Below are 22,911 nucleotides of genomic sequence, written 5' to 3' on the forward strand. Positions count from 1 at the left end.
ACAGAGGATCTGAAGCGGACTCTGAGGTGACAGCAATGAGCCCGATGTGGGGCTGGAACTCACAAACAGTGAGATCATGACCTGAGCCGAAGTCGGGAGCTAAATCAGCTGAGCCACGCAGGGGTGCCCCCAAACTATTTTTTATAGCATATTTCTGTGAAACATGGGGTCAAAACTCCAGAAACCGTTTTGCCACAACACCGCTGAGAACCAAAAAACTGAACTCCTCTATGCAAGAGAATTGTAAAAGTCATCAACATTTTCCTGATGCTGGTAGTTATTATAAACCCCGAGGTACCAAATCCATGACCCAACCCCACCAGTCTATTAAATGATCAAAAATCCCAGAACACTGTCTATATTCAGCTTTCTGTTAGCTAGTAAACTGAATGTATATTTTCCTACTTTGACAATTTAAATGATCAAATTTACAGAAACGATGATTAGGCTATGTAATTTAAATAAAATTTTTGGATTTTTTTTCTTTCTTTCTTTATTTTTTTTGGAGAACAGATCCTATTTTACCCACTTGGGAGATATGTTGTCATCATTGCATGACCAGAAAAGAGTTCTGCCAGGCAACAAAATTAAATCACCCTCCTGCAAGGCCTGTATAGATCATCTCTGGCCTGAGGGCTAGGGCCCAACAGCTGCATGACCAGACAGGACAGTACTGGGTCCCCAAAAGGTGTCGCCCTCCTGTGCACACACCCCCACCCACAAGTCAGGCTGGTGAGGCCTCAGACTCCTTCTCAGGATGCTTTCAAATGGTTTTCGTTTTATGCAATTGCACTGAAGCAGAGTTATTAAAATATTATTTAAAAAACACATGAGATACTGTAATATATGTGCTTCTTTATTAACTCACTAAACAAAAGGGTGCCGCAGCAGATCTAATAATGACCATAATTTCAAAGGAATGATAAGAAGCTCAAATTTCAACCACTATCTGCAACCACTGTGATGTGGTTATGAACATACTAGTCATTTCTGTGATGACTGTGAAATCTCAAGGGGGGTGTTATCCATGTTTGCAATAGAAAGGAATACTAAATTTCAGTTAGAAACTAGTGAAAAATGAAAATGTACGTTCCTTCCACTACATGTTCTTGGACCCCCTGAAGTCCATCCACTCACAGCCCTGGGTTCAGGGTTCCCACGTTGGAGAATCACTTGGAACCCCACATTATGTCATGAACCTGAGCCATCAGATTCAACAAATCCCTAGACTCCAGACTTGGGGCAGGAGGGACCTTTCAGAGCAGAATATTCTCTTGCTGCTGTGAGGAACAGGAAGGCCCACTGACGTGGGGAGGCAGCTCCAGGCCTGGACCCAGCTCTCCAGTCTGATGTTCTGCCTACTACATGCGACTCATTTCTTTGGGCAAGGCCTCCGCCACCTTGAGAGCTGGGAAAAAGCTTCAGACATCACTTTGTCCAACTCCACTCTTACATATGGAAACCGTGCTCTCAAAAATCTTTTTGTGTGTGATAAAGAAAACCCAAGACCAGCCAATTCCAAAAATACTGCCCTGAAACAAAGCGGGAATCCTCGCTTTCATATCAAGTGGATTCTTCTACACATGGCCACCAAACCTCACAAAAATGTAGTCAAAACAAAAATTCAGAGAAAGACAAGATTTGTTTAAAAAATTAGAAATCCGCAGGTCAAAACAGAATCGTAAATTATACTTTACCACGGAGGCATGGATTTAAAAGGAAATCATGTTCAAAGAAGCCATTGCAGATGCTTGTATCCAGTCAATTTTAATAAACAAACACACTGATAAAATCGTGTTCGTGTGAATGAATACAAGGGAGTCTCTCTAGTCCATGGAGCTGTGGGAAGACTGGAACAGTAAGTAGTCTCCCCACAGGGGCCTTCCACCCCCACCCTCAAATTCTACCATTATTTTGGGAGAGAGAAGGTATAAACAGGAAAGTGAAATGGGCTCCTGGCCTTATTTCTAACCCTTTCTGTACCCAAGAAAAAGGTCAACCGCTCTTCTCGCTCTGGTGAAAGATTCTCTAGAACCTTCAGCCACTGGAGGGAAAGGGGTCTTCCCAAGTCGCCCTGCCCCACCCCCAAGCCAGCTTCTGAGCCAACCCCCACCCGGCCCAGACCTCTGCTCATGCGCACACTGGAATGATGTCATAGCATCAGGGCAGGAGGTTTAAGGGTCACCAGTCCGTGCTTGGGGCAGCAGACTCTGGCCCTATACTTACAGAGTGGGCCAGTGAGACCACTGCAGGAGCTCCCTCTCCACTGAGCGCCTCCTCCATCAGGAGAAGCCACCTGAGGTCACTGCCTTCCCCCTGCAGTCGGAGATGGGCTAGGAAGTTAGACGGCCACTGCAAAGCACGAGTCACCGGGCATACTAGGAAGCCATGAGCATCTGCTCGTGGCTCCTACTTGTCAAAGCGTGGACAGCATCCACAGGCTACCTCCACCATCGCACGGTCCTTCACTTGCTCTCACCTGTGCACTCATGTGACAAAACCATTTTCGGACAGGCCTGGGCATTTGAGGACCTCCTTACTGCAGCCTAGACAGACCCTTCCCACTGGGTCCCCGGCTGTTAACTCCACTACTTCCCAGCTGCTGGAGCTCTGAGAGCATCATCCTAAGGCAAGAATGGCTTTGGGCTTATACAGTGAGCCACTCAGGACGTCCAGAAGGGGTTAAAACTGTGGGCGTGGCCAGGCCAGAGGCCCTCTGCAGGGGAGCCTGGGAGAGAGGGTGCCGATGGTAATACACAGCAGCTGATTCTCCTCCTTGAAAACCTGTCAGAACCACCTTGTTCAACAGGAAGACTTTCACACCAACGCTCCCCAGGAGACTCAGGCAGTAGGGCCAAAGCAGGCCCAGGAATCTACGTTCCTAATACATACCTTAGGACCACATTCTAAAAACAGAGCAGGCCCCTAGTTCCCTCCTCTGGACCGGCACCTAGGGTGGGGCTACAATGCCCCTGTGACCACTGAAAACCTTCCTCTTTCAGAGAGAATAAATCAATCTCCCATGCACAATTCCAAATAACTGAGATACAACCCCCTGGAGGAGGGAGAACATAACTCCTCCCCGTTTAAGTGACTTCCTCCCCAACTGCTGGACGGACAGAGGAAACACGAGTTAACTTTACAGTGGGGAGCCTGCAAATACCACCTCAGCCAGGGAGGTCATGAGTCACACTGACAGTACGCACCACTGAGATGATGAAAATGGCATCTGATGTCTGTGATCTCCCTTCCAAAAACCCCCAACTCCAGTCTAATCATGAGAAAAACATCAAACAAATCCCAACTGAGGAATGCTCCACAAAACTCATGACTGGTCTTCCTCAAAAGTGCACAGGTCATCAAAGTAAGGAGAGTCTGAGAAACTTTCATAGCCAAGAGGATCCTAAAGAGACTTGACAACTAAGTATCATGTGGTCTTCTTGGGGGGGGGGGGGGGGATCCAAAAAAGGGACATTACATAAAAGTTAAGAAAATCCAAATAAAGTGTGGACTTCAGTTAACAATAATGTACCAACACCAACTTTGGAATTTTTTCTGTAAATCTAAAACTATCCTAAAATTAGCGGTGCCAGGCTGGGTCAGTCGGAAGAGCATGTGACTCTTGATCTTGGGGTCATGAGTTCGAGCCCCACGCTGGGTGTAGAGATTACTTGACAAAATTTAAAAGAAATGTAAAAAAAAAAAAAAATTATTAAAACTATTCTAAAATTAAAGGTTCATATCAAATACATGTTCATGTAAAAATACAGGCACACCTGGGTGGCTCTCCGTCGGTTAAGTGTCTTCTTGGTTTCGGCTCAGATCATGATCTCGTGGCTTTTGAGTTCAAGCCCTGCACTGGGCTCCAGGCTGGCAGTGCGCAGCCTGCTTGGGATTCTCTCTCTCCCTCCCTCTCTGGACCTCTCCCACTCACACTGTCTCTCTCTCAAGGTAAATAAACTTATAAATAAATGTATGTACCATACGTACTATCTGGAAATACATACATGCGAACCATAACGTGGATGAATTACAAAGCGTACTTTGGAAAAGCAGGTGGGTGAAAACTGGAATGAACAAAAGGAGAGAAACCTACTCCATTAGCTTAACACAATAAAATAAGGTCATTATATAGTTGCAACTCATTACAATTTTTGTCCTGTTCTTCAGAGAACACATGATATATACTTGAATATGTAAAATAATAAAGACTACAAGTTTGTAAATAACAACAAAAAACTTTCTCTCCTGAATGAGACCCAGAACAAGCTTATTGAACATACATTAAATTCTTTCCCACTCAGGTCGCCGAGAACCAGGAATCGATGTATTCTTTAATCGATGCATTCAGGAATCTTTACAGTGACATCACGTAACTCATATTTCAAGTTATAGTCTCATTATTCTCAAATTAAGTTAATTGAAACGCCAAGCATTAATGACAAATAATTACAGCGTCTCATAAAAACTATTTTACACTAATCCACATCATCAAAAGTTAAATGCAAACTGGTGCGGTATGAAATGGAAGACAAATCACAAATTATGATTTTAATTGTGTTGAATGCCAGTATTCAGTTATTTCCTGATGCTAAACAGGGCTAAAGAAGTACCCAAATCAGCCCGCCTACAGACAACAGCTTCATCCCAACTTGATGCCAAATGGCACGATTTGGGTACTAGATAAAGCCGAAGTCAACAGCCTGAAACACTGCACTTAAAATAGACAAAAAGAACTTCGATGATCGAGAAAGACAGAGTTTAAGTTTCAAAGGAGACACACTTCAAACTAGACTACCAGTAGGATACAAAATAAACCTGCAAAATGTCTGGACAGGAGTGATTTACAATATTCATTACTAATCCGGGTGAAGCAGTAACCTGACTACATAAATCTTTTCCAGATTAAAATGTAATGCCATAATGCATTTATGCCATTATCAATTTAAAACAAAAGGAATAAGGAGGTATCGGTGTGCCGCCTAACACCAGCCTTCTCTTAAACACACCAAAAAGTAGCTTTACTAATTTTTTTTGTAATTTATTTTTTTAATGTTTTTTTTAATTTTTAAAAAATGTTTATTCTTGAGAGAGAGAGAGAGACAGAGCGTGAGCAGGGGAGGGGCAGAAAGAGAGGGGAACACAGATTCTGAAGAGGTTCCAGGCTCCGAACTGTCAGCACAGAGCCCGAGGCGGGGCTCGAACTCACAAACCGTGAGATCATGACCTGAGCTGAAGTCGGATGCCCAACCGACTGAGCCACCCAGGCACCCCTACTAATTTTTAAGATCTAAAAGTCTCAAGCAAATAAACAACAAAGATGTAAGGTTTACAATCTCTGAACGTTATGGACTCGTGGATCCAAAAAGTGAGTGCTCACCCCGAGTGAGCAGAGAGTATGAGCCTCAGCCAGGCCCCGGGAGAACAGTGGCAATCCTGGGAGGGGAGGTGGGATGCATGTCTGTTCAGTTGGCATTTGGTTGACTCTGGGGCTGTCTGTAAAATGAAGAGTTCCTAAAGATCTCGAAGAAAACTACCCTTCCCTGGAATATTTGAAACGGGTTCTACTTGGCCTTGGGGACTTCCGTGCATCTTCCCTTGTATTCTCTACAGGACCCCACAGAGATGTCACAGTCATTTTAAATACTAGTTAATCGGGAAGAGAGCTGAGTGGGAACCTGGAAAACCATCTCACATTGGGTTATACCCTCCCTGAGGGCGGGTTTTTGTATCCGGGGCACTTGGCATGGTGCCTGTCAGTTAGGTGGCACTGCAAAGCATTAAGTGTGTGATGGGGACAGCGGTCCAATTTGTGGGTCAGATCAGAATGAATAACGCAGCCTTTTCTACACCTGCACACACGTGCCTTTTCAGTCCTCAAACTAGATTCACAAAAAAGGAAGAGCAATAAAATTGAGACAGAAGTCTGCTCATGCCACCCTCCTTGGACAAAACTCCTCTGAAAAGGAGCGGTGTGGTTCAAATGTTTAAAGAGGGAATGGCAGGGCTGTGCAAGGTCTTTAAAAACAGGAGCCCCCTGTGCTGACAGCTCAGAGCCTGGAGCCTGTTTCAGATTCTGTGTCTCCCTCTCTCTGACCCTCCCCTGTTCATGCTCTGTCTCTCTCTGTCTCAAAAAAAAATAAAAATAAAAATAAAAATAAAATAAAAAAAACAGGAGCCCTAAGGCCTTGTTTCACAGAAGACAAAAATAGAGGTTGGGAGGTTAAGGGCTGGAGGCACAACGTGAGATAAATTAGCAGCAGAGGAAAAGGAGAGGACCCGTCCAGTCCTCGCTCAAAGCAAGATTTTTGAAGTTCAAACCGAGGCTAGCTGCTAATGAAGTTCCGAAAGATACTGTGATTCCAGCTCCTATTAAAATCATAAGTCAAGAAGTTACTGCATAAAGGCAAACATTTCACTTTCAGGGAGGAGACATACACACACAAAGCAGGAAGGAAGTCCAGAGTCTGCAGCTTCTGGATTAGAGCAGCTCACACACACGACCCAGACCCCATGCACTGCTGAGGGCATGGGCCTGGGGATCCCCTTGGCCACTCACAAGACCCCCGGGGCTAGCCACTGCCCAGTGACCTGCACTTTTCTCATTCACTCAGTGGCGTAGTGACCACACTTGCCTCCCTCCACCCCTGCTGTAAGAATCAAACGATAGGAGCCTGCAAAGAACAATTAGATAGGTTGCATTGTTTTAGAGCTCACACCTAGAAGGTTCAAGTCGGTCAGAAGGAGTTACTGTTAACCTTTCAGAGGTCCTCCCCAGTCCACGTGAGGATGGGAGCATTTAGAAAAAAGAAAGGACTGATTGTGCCTTTTAACAATCTTCACCAAGAAAAGTTCAAAGACTTACAAAGTGCTGATTTTGTGTTTATCCCCATAACTGAACAGGAAGAGAGAAGAAGCAACAAAGTAAAAAGGAAGAGCAGTATAGCCGGAAGTGATTTATACAAAATAGATCTAGATATAGCCAAGGAAACTTCTAATTGGCCACCCTCTTAATTTCTGGGCTTATTGGACTCTGTCAAGTCAGAGTCTTCGTCTGAAGAGAAAAAGAAGCAGAGACATCAACGTCATACTCCAGCCCAGCTAATAGGCACCTCCACCACTAACCTGGACAGAGACTAACAGCCAAATTATAATTTTCTCTTTCCGTTTCCCTGGATAAGGTCTCATTTGCGGTATTTTCGTTCGCTCTCCCCTGAAGAGTTTCTTTTTCGGAACTATACAAAGATGGAAATGAAACATTTGAAAGCTAACAGATGTGACCAGTCCAATGATTGTCAGGTTGAACCTAGAATTTTACGAACTTTAGCCATAACAACTACAAAAAAATTTTTTTTCCTATGGATAGCCACCGATTAAAAGGATTCTGAGCTAGGCAGACAGATTTGGAGTGGACCAAACTCTGAAAATTGACTAGTTATTAAAAACAATGGACAAGGGACTCCATGACTTCCTTGTAAGTGGACATTCTAAGGAGAGTATGTTTTTATCACGGTTCAGCTAGATTTCAAAAGGTTTCCTACAAATCGACGTTTTATACTTACGTGGTCCAAACATGGAGAAGAAGACAATTTGAAAAACCAACATATGCCACACTTCACCAACAGTATTAAAGATAAACCGTGGTTAAGTCAGTTATATTAAAGGAGGTTTCTCCTTTATATAACTGCAAGATGTATAAATACTGTCAAGCTCTCTAAATAGATATTTTTCATGTTTATAAAAATGGATGAAAAAAATTATCTCCATATGGGCAACTGTGTGAAAGAATATATGTGCCATTAATTTAAGGATTTGAGTAAAGGAGGGAAGTGTTCACTGACATGAAGGTTGCTGAAATACTGACATTCTGGGCCAGTAGATTTTCTGGGGTGGGAGCTGCCCTGTGTATTTCAAGATGCTTAGCAGTATCCCTGGCCTGTACCCACTAAGACACCAGGCACACTCCCCCGTCAAGATAATTGGAAAATGTCCCCAGACACTGCCAAATGTCCATATGGGCAACATCACCCCCAGCTGAGAACCACTCATCTATATATAGGACTGGAGGTCCAAGTCTCAATTAAGTTTTTAAAAATATTAACAATTAACATATTTGCCAAAGTGAAGTGCTCTTATTTCTTGATCCATACCTAACAGCCAGTTAAGACCCCAAAATGGATGGGGATTTGCACATATTAATACGCCATCATGTTAAAAACGTATTTTCTTCCTTCAACATGTAACCCTCACCGACCTGAGACAGGGACAAAAAGTGAACCTACCTCTCTTTTTTGGAAGGTGGAATGAGCCTTCCTGACCAGCGCTGAGGGAATGGCACAATCAAGTTTAAGCAGCAACATATTAAACACCTGAGCCTTAATCTAGGCCGCATCAAGTGGGCTTCCGTTCTACCCCAGGCATGCTTCAAAGTGAAAATTATGACGGCCAGCTGAGTGTCATCTCTGCTCCCCTTTTTCTGTTTAGAGGATAACGGCATGGTTTGCTTACAGTCGCCACTGGGTCTCACCTACTGAGCCATCTAAAACAGACCTACTAAGGAAACCATGGGAAGGCACGAGATGGCTTAATAAAGGGGTGGCAGGAGGAGCTCCTAACTATAAGCTAGGGAGGGCCAAGGAGGGCAGTAACCAAAGCACGTAAAGGAAAAACCATACGCATGCTGGTAATGGAGACAGATGGAAAACTGACTTTAAGATAAATGGTCAGGGTGGGGGTGTACACGAAATGAGTCGCATGCAAAGGTGAAACATGGAGGGGAGAAGCGAAAGGATGCAAAGAAAGATCTGCTTTTGTATCTGTCTTGCCAGATATTGTTCCTAAATAGGTTTCTTTAAAAAGAGGGGGGCTGATGAAAATTCACTATTCACCTACGTCAAATTTCCTGCAACTGTCTCTAAAATAACTCCTTGAATCCCTGGTTATTTCTTGGTCTCTTAAAAATTCTCCAGCAGCTTGCAGTTTTTATGTCAATGTCCCCGAGCTGGTTTCCATCACTCAGAGCAGTAAGAGGGCTGTTTATCACCCATTCAGACCTCTCCCCATCACCCCCACCCAACACAAACAAGACTTGCAAACAGGGAAACAAGCTTTTAGAATGATTGTCCTTAAAATGGACACAGCTGGCAGGAGAGAACAGGAACTGCTCTTCTCTTCTGCAGCCAGGCTCATAAGTGACATAATTAAAATACTTGTTGACTTGCAGACATCCTTAAATATTCAGCCAAAATTCATAAGATATTAAAACTGAGCCCCATCCTCTAAGGAAAATCAATGCAGACATTGATGGGCTTTGTCTGGTAAGACAGCCACTGGCACTTTCTAGGCATCTCGCTGCGACCTCAGCCTCTGGTAACATTTCTTACTAGCTGGCCACCCCCACTGCTGCTGGGAGAATTATTAAGCTTGTTTAAATAAATAAATCTTTGCTGCTACTCCTCCTGGAACATGCTACATACAGAGCTGGCCAGGGGGAGACAGCTGGACGGCAAATCTAAGACTGTGAATTCAAAGAAGCTGCCCAAGGTGTGGAGCATCTGAAACCACTGTGTTCCTGAGTCTTAGGACAGACATATGGATACTTCTCCCAACAGGGGCACCGGACTCTCGGTTCTATCTCAGTTCCACCTGCCCTGGGCAAAAGCTAGCCAATGCTCTGAGTGCCCCTAAGGGCCTTCCAAACACAGAAGGGTGTATTAAGGACGGTCTTACTTGGAATGACTACCAACGTCAAAGCTCCCATTGGAACCTTGTTAGAGAAGCCTTCCGAAAATCCAGACTGACACTTGACCTGGCCCCTCTCATGATCCAAGAAGTAGATTTTCAAAGCCATTTTGGGATTCTTTGAGACCTGCACAGATCTCACCAAAGCACAAAAGAAAAGGATTTGGTGTGTTGGGCTCCAAGGCTCCAAGTACCTACCGACCTACCTTCTCTAACATGAGCTCATTAAGAAAAAAACAGCAGCAACTGACAATGACCTCCCAAAAGATATCCCAACAAAACAAGCGCTCAGGAACTAAGTGGAAGAACAAGAAAACTCAGTCCTGCCTCGTCAGTCCCCACAGTGGTGGAAATTGGGTGGGGAGCCCCCCACACAGCCATTTACAAAGGAGCCAGCTGCAGAGACCTGCACAATAGTACCTGCACGCAGGCTTGTGGGCCACTCTCAAATTAAAATACTGCTACTATCATCAAACAGAGAAACCTCCTCACTCACCCCGTGTTATACTGCAAATCCCTCAACAGTGGTTCTCAACGTGCGGCTCCCATCCCATCACAGGCCACCTGAGAACTCAGCAAAAAAGCGCATCCTGCGTCAGACCCTCTGGGGTGAGCCCAGCGATCTGAGGTCTAAGGCAAGCCCTCCCAGGGATACTGATGCCCACCTCAGAGCTGGAGAGTTTGCCCATCTGAGGAGCAATGGCCCGTGGTATGCAGCAAGGAGGGGCTGAGAGGAGAAGCAAGGCCAAGGGTGCCCAGTAATGCTCCTCTGTGACCCTGCACAGCTAGCCTTTCATGACCCCTGGAGCAGCTGTATTCATTATGTCTTTCCCAAGTTCAGGGCTTCCTCCACTGCCTGGCTGATACAAGAAGTTCCAGTATGAACTAATACCCAAGCTCCACTCTTTATCGATGGTTTTCCATCAAGGTTTCTCAAATCTTATACCTAATAAAAGTTTATGGCTCTGTTTATGTATTTTCAGAGACATCTTAACAAAAAGATGGTGGCCTAGCTTCGTCGATAAGACCAGAGATTCAGAAGTCAGCCTGAGGTTGAGTTCCACATCCACTATTTGCTAGCAGTATCTACACCTAATTTTTGAAAGGATTCAATGAGTTATTACTTTGTATAAAGTGCTCAGACCAGTAATTACAACATGAGATTGTGTGTGCATGTGTTAACAGATAAGCTAACGATCACTAAAGAAAATACGATTTTAGCTTTTGTACTTATAAATCACTTAATGTACATCAGAAATATGTTGAACACTAACACCCAAAAGTTATTTTAAGTTGGCAACTTACCCTCGAGAATTCAAAACACATTTTAAAAATATCTGTAAACTGGACAAAGTATTTTGATTACATGTAGCCAAATCTGACTTTATCAAGCGTAGGAAATAGTACATTATTCCCTAGATCTACAAGGGTGAGACCTTTCCCGCTAAGGAATAATAATAATTGCCATTACTATTATTCTGAATTGTGCCCATGCTGTCTCCTCAGCTATCTCAACTTTGAGACATACAGAAGAGATGAAGCTGAAATCCTAAAGTGAGTATAGACCTGTCCTCTGCAATATGGCAGCCACTACTAACCTCAAGAGGCTTCTGGCCACTCCAAAGGGAAAGAAGGAATGTGGTGTGCCAGAAATACAGAATACGTGCCAGATTTCAAAGACTGCACACAAGCAAAACAAGGTAAGCTATCTCATTAATACGGTTTTATATTGATTACACATAGAAATAAAAATATTTTTGATTTATTGGGTAAGATAAAAAATATAAAAATTAATTTCATGGGGGGCACCTGGGTGGCTTAGTCGATTTAAGCGTCTGGCTTCGGCTCAGGTCATGATCTCGCGGTTCATGGGTTTGAGCAGCTGGGCTCTGTGCTGACAGGTCAAAGCCTGGAGCCTGCTTAGGATTCTGTGTCTCCCATTCTCTCTGCCCCTCCCCCGCCCTAGCTCTCTGTCTCTGTCTCTCAAAAATAAGTAAACATTAAAAAATAATTGGGGCGCCTGGGTGGCGCAGTCGGTTGGGCGTCCGACTTCAGCCAGGTCACGATCTCGCAGTCCGTGAGTTCGAGCCCCGCGTCGGGCTCTGGGCTGATGGCTCAGAGCCCGGAGCCTGTTTCCGATTCTGTGTCTCCCTCTCTCTCTGCCCCTCCCCCGTTCATGCTCTGTCTCTCTCTGTCCCAAAAATAGATAGACGTTGAAGAAAAAAAAAAAATTAAAAAAAAAAAATAATAATAATTAATTTCATGGGGCACCTTGGTGGCCCGGCTGGTTAAGCATCTGACTCCCTATGGGCTCAGGTCATGGTCTCGAGCCCCACGTGTGAGGCTCCCATCCCAGGGGGAGCCTGCTTGGGATTCTTTTTCTCCCTCTCCCACTGCCCCTCCCCCGCTCCCACAAATTCACAGCAACAGCAGGCCCAGAGGGAACAGCGCAGCCCTCCCACTTGGCTCTCTACAGCTTGGGCCAGGACGGGCTTTCATTACCATACAAACCCAATGCTTTCCCTATAGCTGATATTTTATCTTGTTCCTGATACCAAAAAAAACCTACATGTACTGAGGTGAAGCATCCATAAATGGATTAAGTCAGCACTGATTTCTCTCCTTAATCATTCTACCTAAAACCTGACCAGCATCTAAAAGCCCAGTGCCCAGGCTCCTTCCCTATTTGGAGGTTGCATGACCAATAATGAACTGCCATCCCCTCCTTAGGTCTGCTCTATAACCATCCCTGGCAGGTGTTCTCCAATAAGCAGATTCCAGATCTGGGTGAGGGAAGCAATAGGACTTTCTAAAACAATCAGCCTTGTTTTTGAACACAGCGTTACACACTGTTATGAACTGTATCCCCAATATTCATATGTTGGAGCTCCATCCAACCCCCAAAGTGGCAGTTTGGAGACAGCCTTTGAGGAGGGAATTATGATTCTTAGGGTGGGGCCCTAATCCCACAGGACTGATGAAGAGGAAAAGCCACCAGACTCTCTGCAAGCAGAAACGAGAGAGCACAAGGACACAATGAGAAGGTGGCCTTCTGCAAGCCAGGAAGAGAGATTCACCAAGAACTGAAACTACCAGCACTTTGATCTTGGACTTTCCAGCCTCCAGAACTGTGAGAAATAAATTTCGGTTTTACACCCAGTCTGTGTGCTTCTGTTACGGCATCCGGAGCAGACCGAGATACATGCTAAGAGTGAATAAGCACATTTCAACTTGCAGAGCCTTTCCAAGGTAATGCTGGCTCCCAGCAATGAAGCAAGGACAACAGCTCACTGTAACCGCTCCTGTCTGCCTCCCCTGAAACGGCTCGTCTTCAAAGAGCCAGCTCACATTAGAGAATCTGCTCCCACCACTATCTGCTCACATGTGCAACACGGCAAAGGCATCCACGCAAGGTCTACGATGCTTCACTTCATTAGTGGTACATGCTATTAGATCAACAGCCTCATAAAAACATCTATCCAGCACTCTTTTGGCGTTCCTTATCTACTGCCTGCTTAGCAGGGCCAAGGGCTCTGGAGGGCAGGACTTATACTCAAGTTCAAGCTCCATCATCCCTGGGGTTGCCCCTGAGCTCTAGTCTCCTCACAGAGAAATAAGGGCCAGAGCCCATTTTACCATGATATGTCAAATATTAAATAGGACGGCCTTTGTGGAAAGCAATCCGTAAACTATACATTAACATACGAGTTAGTATCTATTCTTACCTGACTATCACACTTTGGGGCTTCATTCAAGCACTGACCAGCAAAACTATCTCAAGAGGAAACTGTAATATTTAAACTCCGAATGTCCTTGAAGCTTCTCCTTTTAAAACCAATAAAAATACAAGCAGGAGAAAAAAGTAAGGTGGAACTGACTAATTAACGTACCAGGCCAGGAGGACAAACGCTTTGCCCAGAGTTTCCAATTCAAGTTGACACGGACAATCTACTGAAAAGTAATATACGCAGCCAAACCACCGGGTGGGTGTGCAACTGGGTTTGTTTTTTGTTCGTGTTTTTTTTTTGTTTGTTTGTTTTTGTTTTTAAGTTTAGCTTCAGGACTATAAATGATGCATTTGACCAAGAATTTACCAAATGGAGAGGCCACCAGACCAAATTCACCCAACTGTCCAGACATCCTGGGGACAAAGCCACCCCGTGGTCAGAGGTTCTGAGCAGAGGTACAAAGATTCTGGAGATCTTTTATTACTCACGTTTCAGTGGAAACAAGAGCCCTAACTGCCCAACAGGCTCAGCATTCAATATTCATGTGTTTAATATTTGTTGGGCATCCACATGTATAAGATATGAACACACGAAACCACAGGGCAGATGGTGATGTGTGGGTGTGTGTGTGTGTGTGTGTGCGCGTTGAGGGGTATAACTTGCTAACGTCGATTACACCTTCAGAAATATACGTACTTTGGGATCTGTTCAAAGTAAAATAAAGGAAAAGAAAGAACACTCTAATTTTTACGACTGTGTTACGAAAGCAGCCTAAAGACATAAGAAACTATTTTTACTTAAGCTGCATACTTTTGACAACCGGTTAAAAGGCCATCTTGACCTCTTTCAAAGTTGCCTGAACTCAGGCATCTAACAACATACATGATAACATTTGTAGCTTAGGCCCTGTAAAAACATGCCATGAAGGGTTTCCATCACTTATCTGAGGAAAGAGAAACAATTTGGAAGCGCCATTTGCTCTCCCTCTGGATGGGAAGACTAATTCCCTAAGCCTCTGGGGTGAGCCGTGGGGAGTTTCCAGTTCATTTGTGAAAAGAGTTTAGCTTACAAGTTTCCCCAAGCATTGTCCACTGCCCTCCCGTGCAGTTGAAGCAAGCAATTTTCAGCTCCTCAGCTAGCCAGCCTCATTTTTAATGATGGAGAATCATGTCCACGAGCACACTCTCCCCAGCGCACACTGTAAGTCAGTCTGGGCAGTTAGAAGCCTGTGTGTCCCAGAGAGCAACACAGCCTCATTTAGCCAGGGCAAATTAAGCTAATGCAAGTGATCAAGTAAAGGACTACAGGTTATTCCAGGCAATCAGGGAGTCTTTAGGGTATTTTAAAAGGTTATCTAGTTTGTGCTCATGCAAGGAAGATTTCCGGTGTATTTAATATGGATGATAGTGCCTTTCTCAAATACTGTGTACATAAGATCTGCTGTTGGTTGGAAAACCTCAATAATCCCCCAATGCAAATGACAGGGCAGGGTCACTGATTTCAGAGATGAAGAGAATTTAAGCATACAGCACGGAATAAAGCAAAACTCAAAGGCTGGAAACTGAGCCCAACTATTAGAAATGCACCTTAAATAAGCCCCGCCCATTTAAAAAAGGGCCAGTTTCCGGGCGTCTCGCTGGCTCCCCAGTGGAGCAAGAGACTCGATCTCGTGGTCTGAGTTCAAGCCCCACGTTGGGTGTAGAGATTACTTACAAATAATATCTTTAAAAATAAGTATAAATAAATAAATAAACAAATGTTTAAAAAGGGCCACTTTCTCCACAAGTGGGCAGAGGTGGGTGATGGAGTGCTCAGTTGTAAGGTGGTGATCTGACACCCAATTTCATACTAAACTCAATGATCAGTGGTGGCGTCTGTTTAGGTTAACAGCGGAGATGCTGGGAGCCCAGGTGAGGCCTCCAGGAGAGGAAGCCAGAGTCAGGCACCTCCCACAAGCTCCCCACTTGCTTAAAGTTCTCAATTTCAGCCTCAAGGAGCTGCCAGCCAGATGACCACAAACATCCGGCCTTTTTCTCCAATCAAAAGTGCATATCTAATCAACCTCAAGGGGAGAATTCATTAAGGTAGGATTTTCCCTTGTGGGTCACTGCTGCACAAGCACCATTAACACCCGTTTTTCAGGAAATCCCTGCTCCCAACACTTAAAAACCTACATCAACAGCTCCCTCTCCCACTTAAGCCCATTTCTTCTCCAAGCATCCACAGACTGCCGTTCTCTTTATACAAAAACCGCACATGCTTGAATCCTGTTATTAATTTACCCATCTATCGAGGAACGCCCGGTAAGAGAGTATTCAGAAGCAAAGTTTAGATCTGTTTTGATAAGTTAAAGTAGCCCTGCTTAATTTCATTTTCAGTCATTTCAAGATTTGAAAAGCACTGCTAACAATATCAAACGCAGTGGTATGAAACACACCCGAATTATTTTCATTCCTACCCAAATCCCTTCCCAGAAGCCGGGAGACGCTGGGGATGGGCCTGGACGGGCCTCTCCTGCCTGCAGGTCAGGGCCAGCCATACCCCCTGGCCTCGCTGGTTCAGTTTCTGTTTGGGTCAACAGAAGGAGGGGCCAGCGAGATTTTTAAGCTCCTAGGGCCCACCACTGGGGCCTGCTCATTCCCTTATGCAGACACAAACTTGGCAGATTCAGCCTTAAACCTGTTGGCAAAATAAACAAAACCAAATAAAGGGGAAACTGCCAACCGGAATTGTCTGAAGTGATACAGGCCCGCTCTACACGCGTTCCTGCTTTGTCCCTGAAGCTGTTAACAATGCTAAAGTCAGGTGCCTGATGTTCCTCGGCCAATAACCCCCAGCATCCCGCGCAGACCTTCCAAGGCGATCGTTATTGTCTCCAAATTAAAGCGTTTTGCAAATTAGATAACCTCCGCACGATGCCACGCTAACTGCACTCACAAGGGAGTTGCCTTCAATGCCTTAAAAATCGCACACCAAATTCTTCCAGAACCACTTGGTGGTTAAATCGCCCTGAATAAACCGAGAGGGCAGAGCGATGTGAGAAACTTTCTTTCAGGTGGCTGTAACAGAGTCATGTAAATCTGGGACAGGACGCAGAGCCTGGAACCCGTCACAAAGCGCCCCTCGCCCAGTCGAGGACCTCCTTTATGCGATGTGACAGCAGCTTTGTGCGGGATCGTAAATAGTTGCAATAAACACAGTTAAGTTCTCCGGGCCGAGCTCGGCCTCCCGCGTCCCTGCGCTGGGGCCGCGCGAAACGGGCTATTCTTCCCGGGGACTCACGCCCCGGCGACCCCGGCCACCGCACGGTCCCACGCCTGCTCCTGGCTCCGCGCCCGCCGCCCGCTCGCAGGCCAGGCGACCCCACGCGCCCGGGGTGGTCTCCGGTCCCGGGAACGCGCCGCCCAGGCCCCCGCGCCCTCGCCGGCACCCCCGCCCCCAGCACCGGCCCGGAGAAGGTGGGGGGTGCCCGGAAGGCGGGCGGGAAGGTGAGGAGCCGGGAGGTGCCGGGCAGTTGCGGCCGCGGGGGGCCAGGCCGCGGCGGGGCCGAGGGCACCGGCGGGGCGCCGAGGGCACCGGCCCCCCTCCCCGACCCCTCCCCGGGCGCGCGCCAACTCCGCCGCACGGCCCAAGTTCGCGGCTCCCGCCCGGAGCTCGCCGCTAGCGCTTACCTCGCCGTGGGCCGCCCGCCGAGGCCGGAGGGCAGCGGCGCGGGTCCCGGGGCGGCGGCCGCACAGCGCCCGCCCAGGCGCCGCTCTTTGTCTGCGCCGCTCCCTCCTCCCGCCGCTCGGCGGACGCTGCCGGCCCGGGCGGACCCCGCCGGCCCGGCCGCCGCGAGCCTCCCGCCGCCGAGCCCTCCCCGCCGCCTGCCGCCCGCTCGGCCGCGCGGCTCCGGCCTGACGATCCCCGCGGCGGCGGCGGCGGCGGCGGAGGCGGCGGCGACCCTCCCCCGGCGCGCTGCGCCCGCCTCCTCCGCGCGCTTCCTCCTCCTCCTCCTCCCGCCGCTCCTCCCCGGCCGCGCCGCGACACCGCCCAGGGGCCGGCCCGGGCCCGCGCGCGGGGCGGGGGCCAGACACCCACCTGGGGGCGCGCAGGCAGAGCCGGGGCTCGCGGCACGGCTGGGCTCGGGCACGGCCCGGACACCCGGCGCTCCGGCGCGGCGGGCACGGGGGGAGGGGGGGGGGCGGCGCGGGACCAGCGCGGACGCGGAGCAGAGGTCCCCGCTCCCCAAACTGCCCGCTCGGGGAGTGCAGTAGCGGGGGGGTTGGGGGGTGGCGAGCGGACTCGAGAGGAAATAAAGGCAGCAACTTCCAGCCTCGAGTGACTGCCGGGTGGCCTTTCCATCCTCTTTTTGTTTGATTTTCTTATCACGACGCTCTAGTTGTTTGGCGACCGTCCCCCTCCCGGAAGCATTCCCACGGCACTCTCGGCAAAGAAGGCCTGTTGTCCATCAGAAAAGTGACTTACATAAAAATGTCACTTCCTTTCTGTAATTGCTTCTGGGCATTTTTATTTATTTGCCTTGTATCTATTTACTTTCCCAAACAGACACTTTAGTACTCCATCATTCCCGTCGGAAGCACTTCTTAAGAGGAGGAGAGGAAACTCAGCCCTGCAGCCTGTGGTGCCTGAGGTCCGGCTCAAGCACACCCACCAGGGAAAATCCTGTAAGGAGCGGCCCCAAGGTGGGCGCCAGAAGGAGCTGTCCCTAGTAATGGGACTGGTCCGGTCACCTGGCCACACGTAGGGGCTTTCCTGGAAACAAATTTGGAAGATTAAAACCCAGGAGAAAGGGAAAGACAAGTTTTCCTTTAGCAGGGCATATGCATCCAGATGTCTGTTCTCCAATCGCCTTCCCAGATGGCTTCCCAAAAGGAAATCCTACTATTCAAATGATTCTGATTTCCTGGCGGAATAGCCTGGATCCATGTTAATGAGATTCTTTCTTAGGCTGCTGGCTTCTCATTATTATTAAAGCAATAATAATTTACCCAAGGTGACGAGGCTGTATCATCTGAATCATTCATCCCCTGCTTTGTTCCCCAACCAAGCAGGGTAGCTAGAGCCAGTATAACTTTGAGGTCACAGTACGGTGTTTGACTCTCTGCTTCTTCAAGTGTGGACCCTTGCACAGGTGTTTCTTAACCGATCTAAAATCTATCAAATGGAGAGATCACATTTACTTAGCTCCTATGTCTGCCTGTCCCTGGCACACGTCCTGGCCATAGGGAGCCCTCCGTAGATCACTAGCTGCAAGTAGCTATGATGTACAGAGCAGGGATCTGGATAGCCTCCTTCTTTTTGACCTTGGGAAAAAAACTACCTCAGTTCATCCTTTTGTCTTACTAATAAAGCAGAATTATGATAAATGGTCTGGCCCAATTTTAAATTCGTTTACCCAAAATACGTGTCATAACAGTGACCCAGTTTTTAACTTGTCTGCTTTGTAAACTGTCGCTGAATCGTGGTTCTTGAACTCCTCTTTCCCCTTCCTTCCTTTACAAAGGTGAAGTCCCCAAGACTATTCTATCTAGAACGCAGTGTCCCTGTCTTAATCCTTAGCCTGTGCAGTTTTCAGAAGCACATGGCATTTCTGCTATCACCTGAAATTCAGTCATGTTTTCATTTATCTAACATGACTACCTTTCTGACCTTCCACGTCTGTCCTTATAGAGCATGCTGTCCTTCCAGCCTCTAACAGTAACGTTCCCAGAGCAGACTTTGGCTCTTTGCTTTTGTTCTAATGTGTGCCTTTTTTTTTTTTTTAAGTTTATTTATTTCTTTATTTTGAGAGAGAGAGGGAGAGCTAGTGGGGGAGGGGCAGAGAGAGGGAGAGAGAGAGAGAGAGAGGGAGAGCTAGTGGGGGAGGGGCAGAGAGAGGGAGAGAGAGAGAGAGAGAGAGAGAGAATCCCAAGCAGGCTCCAAGATGCCAGCCCAGAGTCTGATGTGGGGCTCGAACTCACAAAACTGAGAGATCATGACCTGAGCCAAAACCAAGAGTTAGACGCTTCACCAACTGAGCCACCCAGGCACCCCCCTCCCCGTTTTTGTTTGTTTTTTAAAGAGAGTTGATCTTTGTTTTGTATGCTTCCAGGCTGGATGTTCTGTGATAAACTCCCAGATCCGTAGCCTGTCTGCAGTCTCTCTGGGTGGCTTATTGTCTCTTCAATATCACGGGTTCAGAATGAAATTTATCTCCTTCCCAAAGTAGCTCCTCCTCCCACGGTCTCAGGCTTGGCCAAGAGTCCAGCAGGCATCTCAGCTCCTGAGGAAGAAACCTCACTGCAATTCCATTTCTTCCTTCCTTCTCTCCAAGCTCTCCCCAAGGACAGTGAGGAGAGGGGCTAGATGACCTCGGGATCCCTCTCAGTCTAAATCCTCATGATTTTGAGTTCTGGTGATCTTGAAACAGCTCTTTGTATCTTCTCCCTTTCCCCTGGCACCATCCAAATTGTTACATTATTACTAATAACACCTCAGGTAACTTTTTAATTCATATAAAATCTGTAACTCACACATGATACATTATCCTCATTATGCACTTGAAAAAAACCGAAGCAGAAGGGGTGCCTGGGTGGCTCAGTCGGCTAAGCATCCGACTTCAGCTCAGGTCATGATCTCACGGTTCGTGGGTTCTAGCCCCGTATTGGGCTCTCTGCTGTCAGCACAGAGCCCGCTTCGGATCCTCTGTCTCCCTCTCTCTCTCTCTCTCTCTCTCTGCCCACCCTCCCCCCTCAAAAATAAATAAACATAAGAAAAAAAACGGAAGCAGTAAGTGAAGGAACTGGGGTCAGCACTAGATCCTGACTCCAAAATTCCTGTTCTTTCCAGTACGCCCATTGCCTTCCAACTAGCCCCCCATTACTCGTTTCCTTCCATCCCCCAAATTTATGCTGGCTATCAGCGTCAATGTAACCTTCCTAAAAACTGCTTCTATCTTGCCCAGCCCCTGCTCAAGAACTAACCATGGCTCCCATGGCCCACCAGAGTTCCTCAAAAGTTCTCTGACAGCAGAAGACTTGAGCGTTTGCTTCCAAGAAGGTGGAGGAACTGAGCCTTAAAAGGCATATTCATTTCTAGGGATCCTCTTAATAAATTACCTTAAACTGTGTGGCTTAAAACAGGGAGTTCATTCTCTCAGAGTTCTGGTGCCAGAGTCTGAAATCAAGGTGTCAACATGCTTTCTGAGAAAGCTCAAGGGGAGAATTCTTCCCTGCCTCTTCCAGCTTCTGGTGGCCCCAGGTATCTCCTGACTTGGGGAAACATCGCTCCAATCTCTGCCTCTGTCTTCACATGGCCAGATCTCCTGTGTCCTCTGGCTCCTTCTCTCTTATAAAAACACTTGCCATTGGGGACATGTGGATGGCTCAGTTGATTAAGCATCCAACTCTTTATTTCAGCTCAGGTCACGATCTCTCACTTCGTGAGATCGAGCCCTATGTCGGGCTCTGTGCTGACAGCGTGGAGCCTGCTTGGGATTCTTTCTCTTTGCCCCTTCCCCACTCACTTGCATGCTCTCTCTCTCTCTCTCTCAAAAAAAAAGAAATCTTTTTTAAATTTTATATATAAAAAAACTTGCCATTGGACTTAAAGCCCACCCTAATCCAGGATGGTCTCATTTTAAGGTGCTTGTGCTTACAGCAGCTACAAAGAGCCTTTTAAAATAAGATCACATTGGGGCGCCTGGGTGGCTCAGTCAGTTAAGCAGCCGACTTCAGCTCAGGTCACGGTCTCGCGGTCCGTGAGTTCGAGCCCCGCGTCGGGCTCTGGGCTGATGGCTCAGAGCCTGGAGCCTGTTTCCGATTCTGTGTCTCCCTCTCTCTCTGCCCCTTCCCCGTTCATGCTCTGTCTCTCTCTGTCTCAAAAATAAATAAATGTTAAAAAAAATTAAAAAAAAATAAAATAAGATCACATTCACAATTTCCATATGAACATATCTTTGGGGACCACCATTCAACCCACCGTAAGACCCAACATGGGGGAGACTATTCTTTCAACCTGATGTTTTGTCTGAAAATGTATGTTTACTCCATTAGTATGCCCTGTTTGTTTTCCTATTGAAATATCTTCAACAACGAAGTATTGAAAGTGTAAACTATATAAACCTCCCCCCTGCCACCAAATCACTCCAAGGTGAAACCCTACGACTTATCTTTAGAAGGCCTCTCCAACTTAGTCCTACCACAGCGATTTCATTGTTGACTCTGTCCCAACATAAGCTGTTTGCTTCAATCACTCTGCTCCCTGCTCTGTGTGCCCCACTAAGTCACACTAATTTCTGCCTTGACCGTGCAGACACAGGAAGGAATTCCTTGTCCCTCTCCCTTCCCTGAGAGTTGCATTCCACCTGCCCTCTGGCCCCCTCACTGGACTCATGGGAAACCCAAGGCAAGATTGAAGGTCTTGGGTCAGACTTCAGAGGCCCGCAGCCCCCCTACAAGCCCATGACTTGAGATCATTTAACCTCTCTGGATCTCAAATGGTAGTAACACTGCTCTAACTACTCTTAAGTCATAAGAATTAAGTGAGATCATGTGATGGTGTCTCAACTGTGTGTTTGGCACATGGTAAACACCCATCTCAGCTTTGCTAGGACCTTCTCTCATAATGTTCAATTTAGTTAAACATATCCCTTATATTTCTATTTGCAAGGCATTATGAGAGAGAATTCAGGAGAAATAAGGATAAGTTGAGTTTTTAAGCTCAGAAGAAGGATAAGACCAGGACAGAAACAACTATAATATAATATAATATAATATAATATAATATAATATAATATATCATCATATCATCTCATATCATATCCTATCATGAAAGACACCACATGAAATATGTTCCGGGAGTCAGAAGAGTCTTTAGATTTTACGAAAGGTTGTGGCATTGGGAATGGACCTTGAGAAACCTTGGCTCCCCTCCATCCAGCCCCCTTCCTAGTTTTAGGGAGACTCCTGTCTGAATTTGGTGGGACCAGAGTGGGCTTCTCCATCTCTCCACTGCCAGAAGCCCTGTAAGAATGAACGGTCTGGGATTGACCAGTAGAACCTTCAAACTCAGGACTTCAAACCTGGGAAGGGTGGCAGAGAGGAGAAAAAGGAGATTCAGTTTGTTTTTACTGGAAGGGTCCCAGAACTTCCTTACAGAGGTGTCAACCTGTTTGGTCCTCCCTCCTTCTTCCAGCAACTCCAGCTGCCCCTGCAAGCTACTTGATATTCTTCCCATAAATCCCTGTTCTGTTTAAGGTAGCCAGAGGTACCTCCCTGTCTTGCAACCCAAAACCCTGAATGATACAAACAAATTATAGGATTTTGAACGTTGGAGACTGGGAGGAAATTCCTAGTGGAGGGAACTTAGAACCTCGAGCACAGGGGGAATGTGGGCAAATTCCATGGGAACAGGCAATGCCCCCAGCAGAGGATGCCAACCAAGGATCCAGAGGAGATAA

The 22,911-nt window shown here is 46.8% G+C and overlaps 1 protein-coding gene across 3 annotated transcripts in view; it reads right to left on the bottom strand.

Annotated features, from left to right (window-relative positions):
- NCK2 (NCK adaptor protein 2) overlaps window positions 1-17,368 on the bottom strand; it is a 154,323-nt gene extending 136,955 nt beyond the window's left edge. For 2 of the 3 annotated variants that reach the window (XM_045445548.1, XM_045445547.1), the window contains exon 1: window positions 17,141-17,368. The gene's annotated coding sequence lies outside the window, so the exon portion shown is untranslated. The remainder of the gene's footprint in view (window positions 1-17,140) is intronic. The other variant, XM_045445546.1, reaches the window with a different exon arrangement.
- Window positions 17,369-22,911: the final 5,543 nt, after the last annotated feature.

The sequence above is a fragment of the Leopardus geoffroyi genome, chromosome A3 (genome assembly GCF_018350155.1).
Source record: "Leopardus geoffroyi isolate Oge1 chromosome A3, O.geoffroyi_Oge1_pat1.0, whole genome shotgun sequence".
Classification (NCBI taxonomy): Eukaryota; Metazoa; Chordata; class Mammalia; order Carnivora; family Felidae; genus Leopardus; species Leopardus geoffroyi.